The sequence below is a fragment of the Pithys albifrons genome, chromosome 1 (assembly GCF_047495875.1).
Source record: "Pithys albifrons albifrons isolate INPA30051 chromosome 1, PitAlb_v1, whole genome shotgun sequence".
Classification (NCBI taxonomy): Eukaryota; Metazoa; Chordata; class Aves; order Passeriformes; family Thamnophilidae; genus Pithys; species Pithys albifrons.
Genome location: NC_092458.1, coordinates 53,308,357 through 53,330,359, shown reverse-complemented (window position 1 = coordinate 53,330,359; position 22,003 = coordinate 53,308,357). Strand labels below are relative to the sequence as shown.

The 22,003-nt window shown below is 34.2% G+C and overlaps 1 protein-coding gene across 7 annotated transcripts in view; it reads left to right on the top strand.

The window, feature by feature from the left end:
* PCDH17 (protocadherin 17) overlaps positions 1-22,003 on the top strand; it is a 92,993-nt gene that overhangs the window by 7,599 nt on the left and 63,391 nt on the right. The window lies entirely within an intron of this gene.

Genomic DNA, 22,003 nt, shown 5'->3' with positions numbered 1-22,003 from the left:
TTACCTAGTGAACAATCTGTTCAAACATACTTATTGATACTATATTTTGTAGTCATATTGGGAAAACATACACAGTATGAAATGATGTAGTTGGTTTCTATTTAGAAAAGGCTCAGATTTAAATTAGCTGGATAGGAAAACCGATCATCTTCACTATAGTTTTGCGTTATTAAAACACATCTTGTATTCTTCATCTCTAATTTCCATTTAGAATGTAGACACTATTTTGTGTCTGGTTCTGTACTTTTGCCTCAAGTAAAATTTAAACAGCAGACTTAAGGAGAAATAGGAAAGTATCAGCTCTCTCTCTGGATCTACTATATCCCTAATCACTCTAGGAAACCTGTGTCTGCGTATGTAGGAATCAAATGTGTAACCAGTGGGGAAAAAAGAAAAGAAAAAACCAGAATCCAAACAGTTACTATATCATCTCTTTTCGTTAGCCAGGCCAGATAAGCAGTTTTCTTCATTATCTCAGTAAGAGAAAGGTAAACAATTGCATAAGAGTTCTATAACAAATACTCCCTTTAGTTTTTACAGGTATATTACTGAACCATGATAATCTCACACTATGTAATTCATACAATGGAACTATGTTTCTGTGCTCTAATTTTCTCAGCAACTGTTTAATGGCAGAATTCTCTAACAGGAACCTGTTAATTAGAAGTTTTTGTATATATGTACATACTTACAAATCTATGGATATATAAATACATGCTAAATATTATTACTTAATACATACAGTTGTTTTTATAAATATTTAAGAGTGAATAAATAATTTCTCTCTGAGTAAGATCCAAATTTTGTCACTCTTATTAGGAGTGCATAATATTTTTTTTTTGCCTTGCTTACTAGTAATACCTAGTAAAGTCAATGGGCTTTATGGTTCCCTTATTTCTCATTAAGAGTATTTTACTCTACAGATAGCCCAATTTATATCAACAAATACCTGTGGAGTAAAGTGTTACTTAGTGACTATGGGTTTGACACCACCCAAAATGACCGTCAGCTGAATAAAATACTTCCAATATGCACGAGTGGTGTAATCTTGTCTCTCTTTAAGTGACTTCTGTTATACACTAGTCACATGGTTTAACAACTTGGATGTTTGCTCACTACTTTGTAGCATCCCCTATGTGCCATGGTTGCATGTGTTACTTATATATGAATCAATGAACTTAGTCAGTACCATAAAATTTAAATAATTTAAACACACATACATACATGTATATATAAATTTTTGGATATACAGACAAGGATGCTAAAGACCTTAGATTGTATTGGTGCAAGAGACATGCTAGTGCTTAGGGCCTCCAAAAATTGAACATTTGTGATTTGATGTGCACCTGAGGTTGATGTGAATGTAGAACAGTGTTTAGTAACATAGTGGGAAGTTACACATCTACACTTCAGCATGCTTCATTGGTTTTAACTTCAGCAGTCATTTTCTAAACATACTTTAGAAACTATGTTTTCAAACAGAAGTCTGTTAAAAATATTTAAATATAAGGCAGTGCTATACAATTCTCATTGCCAGAGTCAAAATTCCATGTGACCTTTGAATCACCTAGGTCCACGCTATTAACTTTTATTGGGGAGAAAAAAAGCATGAGAAAGTGGAAACTCTACATGGCTGAAAGATTTCTATTCCCTCCAAAACTTACAGTCTACTGGGAAAATTTAGATAATTTCATTCTTGTGACCTACTCACCTGACTAAGTGAAACAGAATTTTGTTTTATTTTGAAGTCCATACATCAGTAAAGATAATAACATATACAAACATTCACATATATATGTTTGTATCTCTCCTACCAACAATTTTGAGTTAGTCAGTGTACCTTTCTCTAGGTGAACTAGTCACAATTTCTTCTTGCAGGTTTCCAATAGATGAAAGAGTGGATGTAAAAAAGAAAAGAAATAGTTTCTTTACACAAGTAGATTCTGGTAATAAGTTCCTTAAAGTGACATAACAGTAGTGTAGAAAACTATGTATAAAAGTAGTGCTGATCATCCTAAAGATTAATTATTGCTCTACTAGTGGTGCCACTTGGAGAATTTTGTAAATATATCAGGAATAAGATGAGTGTGAATAAGGAAACCTTTTCCTAAACAACAGCTAAAAATGAATGAGTGTGCTGAAAGAAGCTCTCAAGATACGGATCTCCATACCTGCTGTACTGGGCAGTGCTTGTAGCATTTTAAGTACTGATCATTCTTAATGCTGCAGGCACCTGTTCCTGATGTGGCAACAGATTAATGTCAAGTCCCAGTGCAGGTTCATCATCAGGTGTCTAGTAGTACCTAAGAAGACAGAGTCTTCAGGGGGAAAAACCCCCCATGATTCATATTAGTGCTGCTCTCTCTTTATATATGCTATTTCATGCTTTACTTTGAGAAACTTCTGAGCAGAAATTTCAAGACTGCAAAAAGAAATCTGCAACTGCTGCATATAAAAAGTAGCTTTCATGGAAGAAGTTGTATTCATTCTCAATGATTTAAATTCCTATCTGAAAAGAGGTATTAACTTTTTATTTTTGTATCTTCTACTGCAAATGACGAATATTATTCTTTTTCACTAGAACTAGTACAAGGGAACATTTTGCACCTAGAGCATACTGTGTCAAATCTAAATATTTGCAGGTTTGTACTCTATATGTTCCAAAGTTTCACAGCTTCATATTCTAGAGTTGTATCAAAGGACACTAAATTATCATCAGATGAAACTACCAGCCTAAGTTGCATTTTGGTAGTTTTTACAGTGTACTACAAGGCTAGATATCTTGCAAAATAACTCCTTTGAATGTTTGCATTGTGTAAATATACTCTCCAGTTAGTGTGGGTTTGTCTAATATTGCTCTGTACCTTTAGTTTCATTCATTCAGTGAGGTCAATTCCAAATTGGCTCTGTAAGAATTTCGGGACAGGATCTTTATTATACTTCCACGTAGCTAATTTTTTGTTAAGATGTGCTTCATGGGATAGTGACACAAAGCACATTTATTTTAGGGCCAGATCTGGCAGCACACCTCTCACTGTGACATCTGCCCTGGCTGCTGAAATAGACACAGGAAGCAGAATTGAGCTCCTGTTTTTTGTTCTGTTCTGGTCGGGTCTCCTTGCTGGTATTGTTTATAGAACTATTATTTCAAAAGGATCACTCTTGATATATAGGTTCATATGAAAAAAATAGAGAAAACCCCCCCAATTTAACAGTCTAAAGTTGAATGTAGGAATTATGAAAAAGAAAATGGTATTTCCAGAACATAAATTCTTGTCAACTGATAAATTAAGAATAATAATATCTCTGTGGAACTTGCTGTTTTATAAAATAAAAGACATGAAGCAAGTTATGCAAGATTTACTGTATCACAGCTCTCAACTGCTCTTAAAGTTGTTTGAGCTTTCCACATCCTGGTGCTCACTGTCATTACCTAAACTTAAGTGGGAAGATTCATAGAAATTTGTGATTATCGGTGCAGTTTCAGTGACTCATCAATCCTTTGAAGAGTTGCCTTTTAACAACAGATTTTGTGAGGTTTCTGTTATCCTTACCCATGCTGATGAAGAAGCCTGTTCTTAACTCATGTTTCAGTCAATAGCATAATTTTGACTTCATAAATTATTTCAGTGGTTCAGGAGTGAACTGGGACTAAGAGCTCTATGGAATACAGCTAAGAATAGTGTATTTGGGCCCTTTATTTTGAGATTTGAGCTTTTTGTGATTTTTTTTTTCTTACAGAACTTTACAAACAATTAAGAAAACTGGAACATAGATGTTTTTGTAACTGTGATATGAGTTGTTACACAGAATCATATAATTGTTTAGGTTGAAAAATACGTTTAAAATGATCAAGTCCAATGGTTAACCCAGCATAAACGTGTGCCACTGAAAGAAGAAATCAAAGAGAATATTGAACATATGTATGATTCTGCATGTTTTCATATATTTTTGAAACTGTGCAACGTAGCATTATTGTTAAAATTCAACAAATATAGTTACATGAAAAATTATAATTAGATATGTGTGAAATATTCACAAACATCAGTTGGTATTTATCAGGATAAATACAACCTGGTTTCTCTGATAAGACAAAAATGTCTATTTAAAAATAAATAAAAAATTCTTTCCAAATCACAACATTTTGTTGCAAACCAGCTGGGATTTTTTTAAAGATAATTTTTTTTTTAATTTTTCTTCTTTTTTTCCCCAGAAATTTTTCTTTCTCTTCACTACCCTGTTCCCCAGGAAACTGTAACATACAGGCTAATATTCACATATATGTTTCTAATCATCAATCTCAATTCTATTTATTTAGTTGTTAGAAATATCTTGTCAAATTAATTTTAGGTTTCGCTATGCAAGGCACTTATAAATACAAAAAGTTAATGTGTATGGGTTGGGTTTGTTTAGGGGGTTTTTTTGTTTTTTGGAGGGGAGGATTTTGTGTTTGCTTGGTTTGGTGTTTTGTTTTGTTGTTGTTGTTTGTTTGGAGTTTTTCCCCAGAGAAAACATCTAGGTTGCATGGCAGAGATCTTGAGATACCTCTTCAAGACTGAGGAGTGCATACACATATAAAGAAGGGACATTTTGACACTACTACTGATATTTTCCAATAGGTAAAAAAATCTGCTATGAGAACTTAAGCAATGATTTTTTGGTCGGAGCAGAAACACAGCTCTGTTTTTATCTTTAAAAGTATAGAAGCAATCCTTTGATGTCAAAAGGTCAGTGTAGAGCAGTTGGGACAATTTTTTGTAGCAGATAGCCTGTGAGCTTTATGCTTTCAATTGTATCTCTACTTCATCTGTAAGAGAAGTGGTGAAATAGATGCTAACGGGTTCAAAAATACAGGAAAGAAGTAAAACTCTCAGGGGACTGCAGACTCTTGCCTTAATATGATAAAAAAAAAAAAGGAAAGAAAAGAAATAGAAAGAAGTACTAAGAAGAGAGTAGCATAACGATTTGGGGAAAAAGTTTGTTTTATTTGTTGTGTTTTTAAGGGGGCATCAAGGAGATTACCTAGTTACTGCTTTTGTTGATATGAAATGAAATGGGGTAGTGTACAGCTTGGCATAAGCCATAGCCAGGGTGCGTTCTAAGCCCTATTAATATATTTGTCACAGTCTTTTTAGTGCAACCTTTGTTTTTTTAGTCTGCTTTAGACATTTCTTTTTAACAGAAGATGATTCTGGATTAATTACTGTAAATTCTATGAGAAAGAAAAAATGTGAATTATTAAGTGTTTTAGATAAAATGCTCAGAAGTACTACATTCAAGAACAAGCAAATTCTTATAAATGTCCCTGTTCATTAGGATATTAGACATTGCTTTAAATAACTTCCTTGAGCAGTCATGTATTTTCTAGCTAAATCTCAAAGTCTGGTGTTAAAATTCTTGCTTACTAAGGTCACACAGAAACCATGTCCTTCTCCAACTGGTTTGCTTCCACTAGGTAGTGGTATTACCTGTACAGAAAGGATTGCAGATAATTATCTCATGTGCTTGAGATGAGAAGATATTTCCTTTTTTATCGGGTGATATGTCTTCAAAATTGAGGAGTCCCTCTGCATATAAAGATATAATTGCTTAGTTTCAGCCAATTATTAGTGTTATTTGTACAGAGGGATAGCATAAAGTTCAATTTGTATCTCACTTTGGTACAGTGAGGGAGTATCCACTTTTTCAGCCCTCAAGACAATCAGTTCCATACTGATCTATTTCCAATTTAGTAAGCTATAAGCAATATGGACAAGTTAAATCGACTTCAAGTTAACAGTCTTTTATTTTAGCCATCAACATTTCTACTGGCTTTGTGGCATATAGATCAGAGTAGAGTTTCTTGGGTTCATAAAATACTTTAACCCGCAATAGAAAAGATTTTAATCTCATCCTGTTCCCTGCTGAGTGGCTTTGTGCTGTAGTCTCCATGGTTTGCCAATGGAGGACTCCAAAGGGGAAGGGAAAAGTCTTGTTATGAGATACAAATGCATAATTTCATCTGTGTGGGTAGGACCTCTGATCAATGCATTGTAAGTTCTTGCAGTGATAGACTTACAAAATTAGTCTCAGACCATCTACTGATATATGTACAACATGTGTGTATTTGCCTGTACTAGTTTCAGTGACACTATGATTACTCCTGTTTCGCAGTCCTTGCCCTGGAACACTTCCAAGCAGTTTTATTGTATTCAAATGGCTCTTACAGTTCATTGAGCATCCAGCATAACACTGTTGAATATGATTGGTGCATTTCCATATATTTATTAAAAAAAATCAGGGAGTTAAGCTGCATAATTAGGGGAAAATGTATCATAACAATGAAAGACCATTTAAGTTAACAAACTTTGTGATCAAAGAATAAATACAGGTTAGATAAATGAGACTCTAGATGTAACTAATCTACATAAATAAGCTTTCGCCTGGTTAGAGGGAAGGAATATCTTAAAATAATCTAAAAGTATTAAAAAAGCATTTTAGTTTAGTAATTTTATAATTTCTAGTTTTCATCATATTTTTAATATTTTTCACTCAGTAAAAATAACTGTGTTTAGTGATAAACTACTTTTACATGTTTTTCTCTTTTGATTAACTGGGTTTGCAGTGCAAAGGAAGTCTAAACTAATACAAGTAAACAAAAATAACATAATAAGTTTTCATTCTAGTTTGAATGCGTTGTATGTCAAAAACCTAAAACATTTTTTTAATGTCTTAATTTTAATTTTTTTAATGTGGCAATGTTTTTTGATTGATTTTTAATTAAAGAAAAACATTAAAGGGAACATTTAAAGGACAATTTCTTGTTTACTGTCTTTATCAGCAGAGAGCAGCCTTTGTAGTGTTTGAAAGCTGGTGCATTAAAAATCAATTTCAAGTCTTCAAAGCTGGAAACTCTTGCTTGCTTTGTAGATATATACTGTTTTTAAAATCATTGGAAGCACACTTGACAATTGAATTAAAACAAAAGGTAAATAATGGTTTCATGAAAATTTGAAGAATTTTAATGTATTTTTAATAAGAGCTACAGGATTTTTTCTATAGAGACAGACATGAATCACAATTTGTAGCTTTTAAATGCATAAATTGTTCCTAAAGACAGCTATATGTATTCTTTTATTAAGAGAATTTTGCTTTAAACTTCTTTTGGTGTTATTCTGTTGTTTTTAATGAATGCCATGATTCAAACACAGAACATGTCAGTTTTCTTACTTGCTATATTTCTGTCTTGCTCTTTGCTGATTGCTAAGCAACCACTTATGATTGTTTAGCTACAACTCGGTTTTACAAAAAAGGTGAGCTGAAACGGACTAAACAAATGTTCATTAATTCTTAATGAAAATATTTAAATTCTATAAAATTTTAAAGCAGACAAAGAAAAGAACATGGTTTTAACAATGTACTTCAGATTCAGCACTTCAGCTACTACCAAAAAAACTCTTTTTGTACAAATCTAGCAAAAACCAGGTTCATATTCTTAATCAGTGCATAAGTAATTTAAAGGCCTATGTATAATTAAATTAATATTATTCCTTTCAGGGTATGATCCCTAACCACCTAATCGGTGAACATTTTAATTTGAGTCAACGGAACCATTGAAATAAATAGCTTGCTTACAGGATTGGAGTTGCTGATGTGCATAAGCAAGTGTAGAATTCAGCCCAGAATGTTTGACTGTGTTACCTGAGCTGCTTCCTGTTGCTTCTCTCCTTTGCCTTAGCACTGCAAAGCTGCAAAACCTCTTCCTTTCACTTAGCTTCCAGTTCTATTTTCTAGTATTCTGTTGAGATAGTTCTGATGTCTTGCTTCTTTGCATAGACTTGTGTAATTTGATATGCAGATTTGAAGATCATAGAAACAATCCTACTTTGATGATCATGAGCAAGATTATCCAGCCACAGCTGTAAAGTACCAAGTGTGTTCTCTTCTGATCTCTTCATCAATTCAGAGGATCAGATGACAATAAGAATATAGTGGAATTTAGACTGCTTGGGAAACAATGAAATTAAAAGCCTCTTTAAAGTTACAGCCACGAAGCCTTAGTAACTATTTAGATTTCTAGGCTATAGGCCAGATAACATAACTGTCTGTATAAATGCATACGTGGAGGTACACAGAAAAGAAAGCAGAATGGAATCTAAATAGCCATATAGTTGGATAAAAGGCATTATTAATGGCAATGTGCATCTAATTTTTTTTAATGTATATTATGTATGATCTGTGTGTAGCTGTGTAGTATTGTTTTGGAACATGATGTCAACCTGCATCTTTTGCTGCCAACAAGAAAGCATCAAGTGTAGAGAAAATGATGTCATTTTTTTTCCTGAGGCAAGAGCATAGGTAAGGAAGGACCTCATTTTCTGCTTTGTGATAGAATCCTGCTATGAGACCTCAGAATTGAGAGTGATGATTAAAAGTAGGTGTAAGTCATGCAACATGTGAAAATAAAAATCACTTAACTGATTCCATGGACTGCATTAGGTATTAAAAAGCACACAATAATTTCCACCTCAAGGCTCCAAGGCAAGAAAAGTATCAGTCATCTCTGTAGCCACTGGGTGAAAAAGAGGTGAAAACGATGTTTTATAATATTTCTTGCAATGTATAGTCTTCATTTTTGTCTAAAACTTCAAATGTGTTTTGTCTGTTTAAAACACATGTAGCTTCTCTTCACATCTAACAGGCTATAGTAATGCAAGGGGCAGAAGTAACTGGATTATTTAGTTTATTATTTATCTGTTGGCCGTCTTTCCTGAAATATACTTCTCATTATTGCAACAGTATGGTGGTAACAAAATAATAATTCCTTCAAGTGTGAAAAATCTCAATTTAAGTACTTTCCTGGCCTCTTTTGTTTCAAAAAGGCTTCCAGAAGTTTGAAGAAAAATTTAATTTCAGTTAATTTAAAATATATGTCGACCATATAAAGTTTTTACTTCATCCTCTGATACTGGCAGGAGGAAAAGGAACTTTAGGGATGAGTATCTGGCTTTCCAGATTTTGACCTACTTGTTAGTGTGCTTTACACAAGTGAAAGTAAAGCAAGAGGAAGCGTCTTCTGTTAAGTAAATGTAAGCTTCAGAATTTTGGTTAGCATTGGAAAAGATATTTAGACAAAGATCAATTACTTGCAGTCATGCTGGTCTTACTAATATCAGTGAATGAAGAAATAGGCATACATGTTGAATAGCTGTGAGAGAAGACTTAATTTAAGGGAAAGGTTTTGTTCCAGTTTAAGTTTTGGGTTTTCTATAGTGTTTTATAATAAAGACAATTACATAGTAATTTGGGTTAGAATGCATGCCCAGTTCCCCATCTCAAAACCCAATTTGTTACTACCTGTGGCTATTTCTATTAAAAAAGAAACATAATTATTATGAGTCTCAGCAGTCTAAGAGTAAATTTTTGCAATTACAATACTTCCCTTGGGGAGATGTGGGAAAATGGCAGATTAATTCCTGCCAGTCTATTCCTTGCACATTCTTAAGGTTACTGGTAGCTTGAATTATGATTGTATGGGTGCTGCTTATTATCCTGTGGTTAAGGTTAAAGCAGCAATGCTACTATAAACCTTTAGGAATAGAAAGCTATGTCACTGCCTTGTAAAGTCTCTATGCCGAACTGTGATACACAGCATCATATGACACTAGTTCTATTTCCATGGAAAGTGAATGAGTGCTGTTGATCTTATATTTTACAAGGGCGTTTTGTTTTTGTCACTTTATTCCTCAGAAGATTTAACAAAAACACCAAACAAACCCAACTTTAATAATTCTGAACAATTTATCAGGATGTTGATAAGACTTGCATGTGAACTGAAGACAATGGTTGTCCCTTAGTATTTTATAGTTTTTTTTAATCTCCCAATAGCACAATGGCATGAAACACCAGTAAATTAAGATGGCTTTGAAATGATGTAAATGAAAACTTCTCATGGAAGTAATTTAATTCATCTCCCAATAGGTTTTTTTACCTGAAAACAAGTTTTGAGAGCATATATGTAAAAGAATTGCATGGTGGATAACACGGCAGCCAAGCACCTAACTCCATGTTGAATTCCAGTGAGGCTGGAAGTTGGTGTGGCTTCATGGGGGTTCTTGATCAACCTGCAGAGAGCAGCATTAGTTTGTGTTACATGTGATCTGGTTTGATTGTTCAGGGAGAGCAGTGTGAATAGTCTTAAGTTATTTTTTCCGTTTTGCATAAGTTTTGCTGAAGAAGAGGAGACTGAGGGGAGACCTCGTTGCAGTCTTCAGCTTCCTCATGAGAGGAAAAAGAGGGGCAGACACTGACCTCTTCTCTGTGGTGAAAAGTGACAGGACCGAAGTGCATGGCCTGAAATTGTGTCCGGGGAGGTTTAGGTTGGATATTAGAAAAAGGTTCTGCACTCAGAAGGTGGTTGGGCACTGGAACAGGCTCCCCAGGGAAGTGGTCACAGCACCAACTGACAGTTCGAGAAGCGTTTGAATGATACCTTCAGGCACGTGGTGTGACTCTTGAGGATGATCCTGGGCAGGGCCAGGAGTTGGACTCGATGATCCTTGTGGGTCCCTTCTGACTCAGCGTATTCTGTGCTTCTGTGATTTTGAGTTTTTATTTGGAATTTCTTGCACTACACCTGTTGTGTTTTCATTTATTTCCCATTTTGAAAGGCTACCACATACAAACACTTCTACAGAATGTTGCCTTGGGTACTTTTGTGATGTAGACATTATTTAGAGAAGGTTGCATTAACTACTTTCTTTGAAAGATCATAAATAAAATTTGAAAAAAAACCTATATATATGCATCCTTCAGTTGATACTCAATGCATTCCACTTGGAAAAAAGTGCTCACACGTTGGGTAAGCATCCTACTCATTAGAGAGGAAATCCACATGTCAATCCCTGTATTCTAACTAACCCCTCAGTCAGATATTAGCATTCATATTCAGTCACTCTGCTCCTAGTGAAACTTGCAGCAGTGTCCTAGATGCTGACAAACCAACACTGATTTGAAACAGAAAGATGACTTTACCTAGTGATGGAATCTTTGCAGAGACCATATATTATATGGATCTTCTTAATTTTACAGCAAAATCTTGATTTGGCAAGCTGCAATGAGAGTGGCAATGCAAAAGACTTTTTTCCCAGTCTTTTAAGAATTTATAGATGAAAGTCAGCCTTTAAATACCTATGAAATTAGAGTTTACCTGTAGAAATCCCTAGATAACTGGATGTTGTGTCCTAGATGAGGTGATCCTATCAAGAAGGGTAACTATTTTTTGTTTTACTTGTTCTGGATCAACTTAATATGGTAAGACATTGCAGTAGCTTAACATTGAAGTGACAGAGTTGTGGATGGATATACAAAGCCCTGTAGCGGAAAGGCCTTATTTTTTGATGTCCAAGTCTACTGGACCACTGCTGCTATACTTGAGATGTAATGGTGTAGAGATCAAACTTCCCATTTTATGAGGTACCTCATCATAGGCACATGACTGTTATGCCTTTAAAATATATTTAGGGACAGAACCTTTTGCTAAATTTGTGCAAGCCTAAATTATTTATCTTATGTCACAAGTAATAAATCAACTCATCACCATTTCAAAGTTGAAAATCTTGCATGGCCATGTGAGTCTGTAAAGTTTGATGATCGACTGTTCAGTCATAAATTCAGCTGTTATTTTGGCAGCATATTTAGTGGTGTTTTTTGTAGTGCTTAGAGGAAATAATTCTGCAAACATATTTGTGTGAAAGTAGGGCTTTGTATCCTGTCACAAAATGTTTATAGAATACCTCGTTGAGTATTTTTAACAAAAAGTTGAATTTAAGAGTTGCATGACCTAAATAAGAAATTAGACAGAAAGTAATAATGTAAGTTTTGGCATCTGATTTTCTTCCCAGTTTCTAGGGAATTTAAGGGAATCATTGCTTTTTTGTGGAAAGGAATTTAGACAAAGAAACATGATAAAGTGGCAGCTTGGAAGGAAAGGAGGTGATCTAGATTTACCCCTGTTCTTCTGATAGTTACTTAGGAAGAAAGTTTCAGTGTTCCTCTTTGTGTTTTCTGTGCGGGCAGTGTGGCTTCAGAACCAAGTCCTGCCCTATCTTTGTTTCTAATTTTTTTTTCATTTTGTGGGGAAGAAACACAGAAGTGGAATTTTGTGCCTCATAAAGTATTTGCTGTTTAGCTAATCACCTTTCCCTGTCACTGCCATTAGAAATCTGTTTAAATGCAACTTTCTTCAACGTACAACATATGTATCTGTGGGAATGTAGCATGCTATGTAAAGACTTGCTTAGCCTGAAATTGCAGTAAGCAGACTGATCCAAGGGCTATTGAAACCAATTTGAAAACATCCATTGATTTCACTGGACCTTAGGTCATGGCTTGTGGGAATTTCATTGTTGCCCTTAGTGAGAGTATGGGTTGGATAGAAAAAGGTAAACATAGCAGATAGATATTAACACAAAGTGAACAGGATTAAAATATCCAGTGTATCTGTTTTCCTCTTACTAAATATCATAAGTACAAAACAGTTTGACAGTGTTAAAAGGCCATAATTTGTTCTGCTTCTCCACCATCTCCACAGTACTTGCTGTGTTTATATGTTTTTATCTGTTCAGAAAGCATTTGTGTTACATTGCTCTTAGGAAAACAGCAGTGGGAAGAATAAGACAAATTTTACAACACTTACTGGCTTCATTGGGATTTCCTTATGAGCAAGAGTTTTCAGACATGTCTCGAAATTAAAAATAAAATGCCAGGAGGTCAAAATTGAGCTGAAGTATCCATGTAAAGAAAAAAAAGAAAGAAAAAAGGAAGGAAGGAAGGAAGGAAGGAAGGAAGAAAGAAAGAAAGAAAGAAAGAAAGAAAGAAAGAAAGAAAGAAAGAAAGAAAGAAAGAAAGAAAGAAAGAAAGAAAGAAAGAAAGAAAGAAAGAAAGAGAAAGAAAGAAAGAAAGAAAGAAAGAAAGAAAGAAAGAAAGAAAGAAAGAAAGAAAGAAAGAAAGAAAGAAAGAAAGAAAGAAAGAAAGAAAGAAAAGAAAGAAAGAAGATGAGGTTGTTTTCATGCAGAAAAAAAGAGTTCTAAAGACAAGAAGAGGAAAAAAATTTTGAAATTATAAAAAATACTTTGTTCATCCTCTTAAATTTTAAGGCACTATTTTTAAAGTTTCCCTTTAATTTTGATATATTAATTTCTAGACTTAATATTTAAAAACCAAACAACCAACCCCAAATGCTACCAAAGACACACTCCCAAATGTATTGTTATTTTGAGTTCATGGTGTGATATTCTCAGAATAAGCTGGATATTGTGCTAAGTGCAGATTTCATTCTAGTTAGCTAATTGTAGTTGAGTCTGTTATGCAGTAAAAATAGTATCTGTTAGGAATACTAAGGTAGACTCAACATGGGAGGAGCCATAGATAAAAGGTGCATTAAAGCGTTTCAAATTCAATCATGAGGTTTCATTGCACCCATCTGCTACCAGAAAATATAATGGGCAGCTTGATTCATTGACCTTTAACTGTCATTTTGAACCATGATTTTTAAATCCATATTTTTAAGTTAGACCTGGAGAGTTAATTTGATAAGAGAATACCCAGTATATTTTATTGTAATTACTTTTTTCTTTTTTCTGTTTTTTTAAAATATAACCAGGTTTAACGGTCTGTTGTATATTCTGCTAATCCAGTCAGAGTAGTTATTTGATATTGAATGCGGTTTAAACCAACTAATGTTCAACTTCATTGAGGCTTCTATTAAATAGAAAATCAGGTGAAGTTCTACTATTTTTTTAAAAAATGCATAAACTACTACCTCTTATTAATTATTTCTAGGAGTTTCTGTTACGCTAGAATTACACTTCCATGTTTCAGTTCCACCAAGATTATGCAGCACAGTACAAGGGCTAAATACACATTGAAACTGTGGAGTGCTTCGTGTTTTGTTCCTAAAATGTGTTTTATCTCTTTTATTTCCTAGAGGACATATTCTCTTGTGCAGGTGAGGTGAAGCACATGTATCTCTTGGAAGTTCTATATGTGTAGACATGAGTAGACTGTCCTATAAAATGGCAGTGTTACTTAGAGAAAGCAGGAAACAATGTGATAAATGAGGATGATTTAATGTCTTTCTCAGCAATGTCAAACATTTATTCTGTCATCTGAGGTTTTATTAATTGAAAAGAGTGATTAAATGTGTTTCTTTACACAACAGGATACAATTCCTGAAATACTTATGTAATACAGAGCCAGATGTAGGTATCCTAACGTTATAATCACATTTTGCAGCTTTCCCAAAATCTGGGGAGCTTGATAAATGGGAAGCCGATTATATTGACACTGTAACTCTTTAATAGGATCCAGATTTGCCTTATTGACAAGCCAGTACTGTTAATATGATCCAGTATATTAAATTGACAGGAAAACTGGAGCAATAGAATGTATCTACAGACTAATTGACAGGGAAGCTCTTTCAAAAGGTTCTTAATGTGTTTTTTATTGACAGAGTAGCTTCAGTAAGTACATATCATTGGTGAGCAGTGTAAATATATTGGATGCAACTGTACTAGCAGATTCAGGTGAAGTAGTTATTGTTCTGTTTTCCCATACCTCCATCTTTTCTTTGACATAAGTCGTGTGAAGCTCTTACATATGCCTCCTAAGACACCAGTGTACCTGCACCACTCACAGGCATTTGACAAGTTTCAAATTCTTTTAAATGTGTTCAACGTTTTTAAATGAATAGCAGCAGTGCAGAGCAATACAATAATGTGTCATGAATTTCATTATGTTTATTTATTGATTCTGTGATAGCACTATTGTACTTTCAGCTTGAGTTCTTTATGTCGTGTGACGTTTGGCACCTCTTCCTACATTCTTAGCTTGCATCTTCACCAAAAAGTAGTTCAACTTAAACGCTCACATTGCAATTCGTTTTTCCTAGTCCCATTTGACACCTTCTCACATTTCCTTTTGAGACCATGCTAATTTCATTAAATTTCCTGTTTCTCCAATGCAAAATAAAATGAGGCTCAGGAACCTGAAACTGTGATGAAAGAAACAGCAGATTAAGTTTTGTCCAGAAAATCTTCCTGATTCCTTTCTGAGTAAGAGAAAGTTTTGGGTTCAGCTTCCACACTTTTTCCTAATCCCATTTTAGAGAGAGAAGGCTGACCATAAACACATATCCTGTGTCTGCTCTGGTAGAGGAGCTGAAGGCTTCTATTGAGCTGACTTTTCTGCTGACAAAGAGGCAAACACGGTCGTGAAATACTTAATTTTTTATTTCATTTTAAAAAATCTGATCAGGGTCCGCTCTTGCTTCATTTTTTCACTGTCTTTCAAGTCTACTTTTTTTTTTTTTTTAAATCAGGATCACTTGAAAATGTCTCCCTGTAGTGACCTTTTTAGCTTCTTCAGTTTTCAGACTCAGTGCAATCATCAATCAGATGAGAAGAAGCTTGACGGGGCCTTGTGATTTCTAATCCTTGCACCGTTTTAAATCCTCACAGTACAGGCTTCTGTCTTGTTTTGTGTCTTTTGCATTGCAAAATAAACTCATATAAAAATTTAACGAATAATTGTTTTCATTATTCCTTCAATAACTTACTGTGACAATTTAACCAATAAATCAACAATAATTTCTTTGGTAAAACAATATGTTACTTACTAAGAGAAAATAGGGCATGGATTAGTCATTTATACAGGGTGAATCTACATTCTTTTGCTTACAGAAAAGGATGGTAGTGTTTGTCACCAGGGTTTCACTTTCCAGAAGTCACTGTGTAATTGACCAGAGAACCTGGGACCTCTCACAGTTTTGTTTTTCTCATTCAAGAGAAAGAGAAAACATGAGGCACGATCCAACACTGTTCAATAAAGAGTACAACAGCCTGGTTAACGATATTGCCTTGTGCATTTGACTGTTTTTATTGCCTTGTGTTTTTAATGTGCTTTTGAAGAATGCTGCATATGTCAGAAATTCACATAAACACACTGTAGGCCTTTTAACACCAAAATACACATTTTGCAGCAAGTGTGAAACTTCCCAAATATGTACATGTCATATAAATTATATCTCAAAAGCATTTTTAAAAGAATGAGAGTGGAAAGCACATAGTAGGACAATACTTGTTAAAATAGCGTATGTAATTTTGTACTTGAAAAAGGTGGAATAAGTTATGCCATGTTTATACCCGTTTTTTGTTAGTTTGTTTATTTTGCTAATGGGCTAATGAATTTTCTTAATGAAGTAAGTCTTGTTAAACCAAAAACTGCTTCTTCAGGCTAAGTATACACCCTCACTGGCACTTTTATACTGAGGAGTCTTTGTGAAAAATTGTGCTATGTTGAACCCACACTGTTCCTAACAAAATGAAGACAATTGTCTGCTCATTCAAAATGCAATTTGGCAGAATACAATTCTTCTGTCTCCAGAAGAGATTGCCATTATATAAGATCTTTGTTTCTTGGAGAGGGGAGATGAATACTTGGAATTCAGCTTTTCAAGAAAAGACACAGAAGATGCTTGAGTTAGATATTCTGGCAGTCTGATAAGTGGGAGAAATGTTTCATTTCATTTTTACGTTTAATGTTTAATTAAAATGAAGTTAGAGTCAGCAAAGGCTTTTTATTTTATTATAGTTCCAGGTATGAACACCTACAGAAAATGAAAATATTATTGATATTCTAGTAGTGCAATATTCAAATTTGATTAATGTCTAAGTCCTATTTTTTATATATTTTAGAGTACATCTTTCCCTTATGTGACAGTTATTTCTAGGAATAATTTGTCAAGAATACTTAAATGTTACATTTCTCTCTCTGCCCCCTTCTTTCTCTCATTTCTGTATTTTTCTGTGTAGCCATTTTTAAAAGATTTTGAGTTTTTTTGGTGTTTTTTTTATTATGAAGACCTGTTGAATTGAACACTCTTTCTCTCATTTTTCTCTAATTCAACAGTATGGAACACAACAAAGATTGCTGAAAATCTTCAGAATTATTATGCAACAAAGACTTCTATTAAAAAGGAAAAAAATTAGCTAGGAACCTCTAATTTTTAATAGACAGTCTGCTTTCCCAGGAATTCTTGCAAACAGAAGCCTTATGAAGTCCTCCACTGTTGTCTTACTGAGTAATAGTAGGATTCTTGAATATCATGGATTAGTATGATTCAGGAATTTTAATCCTGACTTTTTTTGAAAAAACAAGAAATAACCAGTATGTGCAGGCCATAGTAGACCTCCTTTTTATTTATAAAAAGATTGTCATGTTTCAACAGGAATAAACACACATAGCTTGTGAACATGAATTTATGAAAAGATAAAAAAGGGACAAGGGATGAATGTAGCTCACTGTTGAAAAGATTTCCCATAATTTGTGGTATAATGCTTGACCCAGTTTGGTTCAAACTGTTTCCAGTGATGAGGTCTTTACTTTTTGTTTCTTATGGGTTTCTTTACAGTTCATGGATTCTGTGAAGAATTTGTTCCTCGTACTCTGTTCTTGACCATAATTTTTCGTTTTCCTTTCTCTAAATGAAACTTTTGGAAACCATAGTCATTCTAGAATTAATTAGTAAAAACTTAAGACTTGACTTGCAAACTTTGGAATGGTTTTATATTTAAGTCTCTAAAATTAAGTATTCCAAATTCACCAATTTTATTTTATCTAGGTCCCTGCGTGGTCATAATACACAAGCTCTAATGTGCAATAGAATGAATGGTGTGTAGACATTAAACAGTGGCAGTTAAAGGATATTGTTCATACAAAAGCTGTCTAGTTGATGTTTTTAATGTCACATTATGAGACTTTAGCAATTATATCTTCACATTTGAAACTCCATACCAGTAACTTCAACCAATTCAGGTTGCCCAGAGAGGTTGTGGATGCCCCCATATGGAGGTGTTCAAGGCCAAGTTGGATGGGTCTCTGAGTCACCTGGGCTAGTGGAATGTGCCCCAGTCTATGACAGGAGGTATTGGAACTAGGTGATACTTAAGGTCCCAAACCGTTCTATGATTCTATGAAAAGTATATTTTGTTCAGGTTTAATTTGCCTGTTCTCCTCAACTCACTGATGAAACAGGTAACAAAATCAACCTGTAAGATGTTTTCTGAAAGGTAGTAACCCTCTTTTCTTATAAATTTTGGCAGCTTTGAAAGGTTCATATGCATTCTGACCTCTTTTAAAATGGCTTTTTTAAAAAAGTGCCATCCTTCTGAGAAAGCTGTACTAAATATGTGTATAGAAATCTCCAGGCTTTTCTGCAACATCATACTGACAACAGTGTTCCTAAGATTTCATATTTACTCAAAAGTCACATATTAGAAAAGATGAAAGAAAATATTTTTAAAGATCTGTTGTAGCAACTGTCAAAAAAGGCTCTCTGTTGAATGGATTAACAGCATACTGGAAATGAGATGGTTTCACTAATCTCTGAAAATGAGCCATAAAAACAGGGCCACTCCTCTAGAGTAGCTTTAGACAGTTATGTCATGGACTTTAATGCTCCAGTATCTACCTGGGCCCAGGGACATTTCTCCTTTTGCTTAATTTTAGACGACATTTGCCCTAGTATGATTGCCAAGTACTGGAGAAGTTGTGCTTTAGTAGCTGGTGATCTAATTAATACCCTAGCACTCAACCTTGAATCACATAGATAGAAAACATTTCTTTACTGTTAAACTTCAGTGACTTTCAGAGTTGGATTGTTCCTGGAGATTTTCCGGGGGAAGGAGAAAAGGAAGGGTGGAGTTTTCTAATGTTATTCTTCAATGGTACTGGCATTTGAAGAATTTTTGATTATTTTTCTGGAGATTGTAATTCCGTACAGTTCACTTCTGATATGATGCATCTTACTTTAACTTACTTTAACTTACTGAACATCTTTCTGGTTGTCTTGACTCTGCCATGATTATTGGTGAAAGTAATTTCCAGGAGCAGTATGTACCTAAAATAGATGACCAAAATGTGATGAATTATCTTGTATGTCTCTAATGCACATCGAGGGATGTTGCCTGATTTGCTTAGAGTAGCTGGCTAGCTTTTAAATGGTTTTCTGCAGGTGAACTAAAACCTACCTTAGAACTGGAGATACAGAGGTTTGATGGTTCTGTTACCCCAGAAAGGGCAATACATCCAGAGAAGAACAAGAGGTTTTTGTTATCAGTAAATTTTTCAAGCAGAACTCATTTCTTAAAGTTACAGCTATGCAATGTAAAGAGGTATGATTAATGCATGAGCTGAAATGTGTAATATCACTTCCATAGATGTTAAAGTGTAAAAATTTTAAGTATATGACCTCTTACTTCAACTGGGATTACCAAAAAAAAAGTTTAAGAGAGTTATACATTCATATCTTTCTCTAGTCCACTGTAAAACAGATGCTTACGTTTCTAAGATTCCTCCAAACTGCCTAGCCTTAAAATTAAATGTTTTCTTATTATCATGATTTTTGATAGATTTTGTTATACACGAAGCATTCTTCCTTTGCTGCCTGTATCTCAGAGTGCTCTGTTACAGCTCAGCACAAGCATCATACTTTCATAATTCATAGAAGGGCTAATGTATTTAGAGCAGAAAGAAAAGTATTCATCTCTGAGCTCTGTGTCTGTATATGGCTATCAAGTATTAGCATTTGTTCTTTTGCAGTAATGAACTTGCTGTAACATGGCACACCACTCATTGTATTGTTACAAAATACAATATGAAGGGAATTGGTCAAATTATTATCTAGTAAAGATCATTATGATTACAATAAATACAGATTTTCTCAGAAGGATCTCAAATTTTTAGGACAACAACTAAGATGTGGTCATAAATTCTACTTTAAAATCTATGTATTGGCTAGTCCAGGATGTGTGAAATACTTTTTTGTTAAGAAAAAAAGCAGAGAAAAAAAAATCATAGCTAGTTCTTACTGTGGTCCAATTTTTAACTATGCTCCTAGCACCATCAGAAAGGAGTTGTAATTATTTCTGGGGCAAAATTCTGACTTTTCTAATGGCAGAGAATTTATGAAAAGGCAGTTTATAGCAGGTATTATGACTGCCAATGTAATGAAAAATGGAAATGTTGATCTTAGTGGCAGCTGTGTTTAGGAGGAGACAGATGTCATAGGTAAGTAAAAGCATAAGGTCAGTTTTCCTGGATATCTCTATTTGAGATATAAGACCTAGAAAAGAGACATGAGTTCTACAGCTGTAAAGGTTTATTTGGGTTGAGAAGTATTGGCTCTGTCAGTATCATAATGATTATATATGTATTTATATGAAGTAGCTTTGTTGCAGACAAGAGAAATACTAGCTTAAAATTTGTGAGAAGAAAAGAATAAATCTCAGAATTAAAGCTCCTTCCAAAATATGATGTGTTGCATTTGAGAGATTAGACATAAGAATGCTGAAATATTTAATTTTACAACACAGTGGGTTTTTTGTTTTGTTTTTTTTTTTTTTTACTTTTATATTTCCAGTGTTTGTTTTTCTAACGTGACACACAATGAATGTAAAGACAAACTTCTATTCTAGTTGTGCATATTAAAGCCAGGCTCTTCTCATCAGGATGTGAACATAACATGTGCTATAATTCCATTTTTTGAGCTAAAGGATTTAGGAACAAGAAGAAAGTATGATGTGCATTTCACATACATGCTATATGGAAGATAGTTCTATATCTTCTGTGCCTTCCCTAAATCACTAAAGATATCCATGGTATGCAAACACATCTGTTTCACAAGTCCCTTGAGAGTGACAGGTGTCTGCCTATATTCTGCTGCAAACAACAGTGACTTAAATGCCTCTTTTCCAAGTTCCATTATTACAGCGGTGCAAGAAGTAACAAATATTTCTATTTACCTCCTACTGATAAAACTGAATCAAAGGTAAAAAAGTGAAAGGGAGAGGGGGGAGCAGCTGGGAAACGCAAATATGTTAAGAGATCAGTCACTTGTGTAAACACTTGTTGTATGACATTAAACCTTACCTTGGGCCTTCTGCTCCATTAAATTGAGTGCTGCCCATGTTACCGATACTGATGTGCTGGATGCTGTTGAAAAGCTCAGAGCTGCTGCAAAGCATAGCAGGGTGATACGAAGTGATGCAGAAAACAGTAGAAGGTCTGTTGCTAGGTCAGCTGCAAGAGGAAGTGACGTCTGTGAATGTACAGTATATGGAGTTTTCTGAATGATACAGTCTCTCTTTCTCCCAAAGAACTTCAGCTAATGATACAAGGGGAATTCAGTACACTTTGGCAGGACTCCGTGTTGGTCTGGATGCTTTTAATACTTCTGCTTCTACAGTTACTTGGTTCATGCTACTAAAAATATACTGATGACGGACTTAATGAAAGTATCTTCTTCTAAAAACTACTCGTCAACAATGATCATTTAATGTTCTTGTTTGCATGTGTGACTCTCATGATTCTGACATAGCTATTAATACTGATGAAAATTGGGAGAGAAAATCCAAATATTTTTATGCTTTCAGTTTTCCAGTAGCATCTAAGAAACTCCACAGCTAATCAGCTTTAAATTTTCTTGATTTTTTGTTTATTTTTTTCAATTCCAGAGTAATATAGCAGTATATGAAATTGCATTACAGCAGTAAGAGCTTCAGAATCCCAGTAGATGATGTAATCATGATTAAAAATTAGTATTATCGAATAATTCACATTTGTAATATGCAAAAGTAATTTTTTCTCTCATTTTCAATAACCATCAGTCTTAATATCTAAGTAATGAAAAAACATAAACAGTGTCATCTGTCAGGGTACTAACAGAGAATGCCACTTATTGGAGCCTCATTGTTTACTTTAGCAGGTAATTTGTGGACCGGAATCATTTAATTGTTCTGAGCACATAATTACATGCCAGCATTTTCCAATTTAATTAAAATGTACAAATCTGAAGATTAAGGGAATTTTTGAATTATTAATCATTTCTCCTCTAGGAAATCTTGTTGCTCTGCAGGAGATTTGTCCAGTGTACAACTATACGTATTTTTTTCCTTCTCTTTCACAG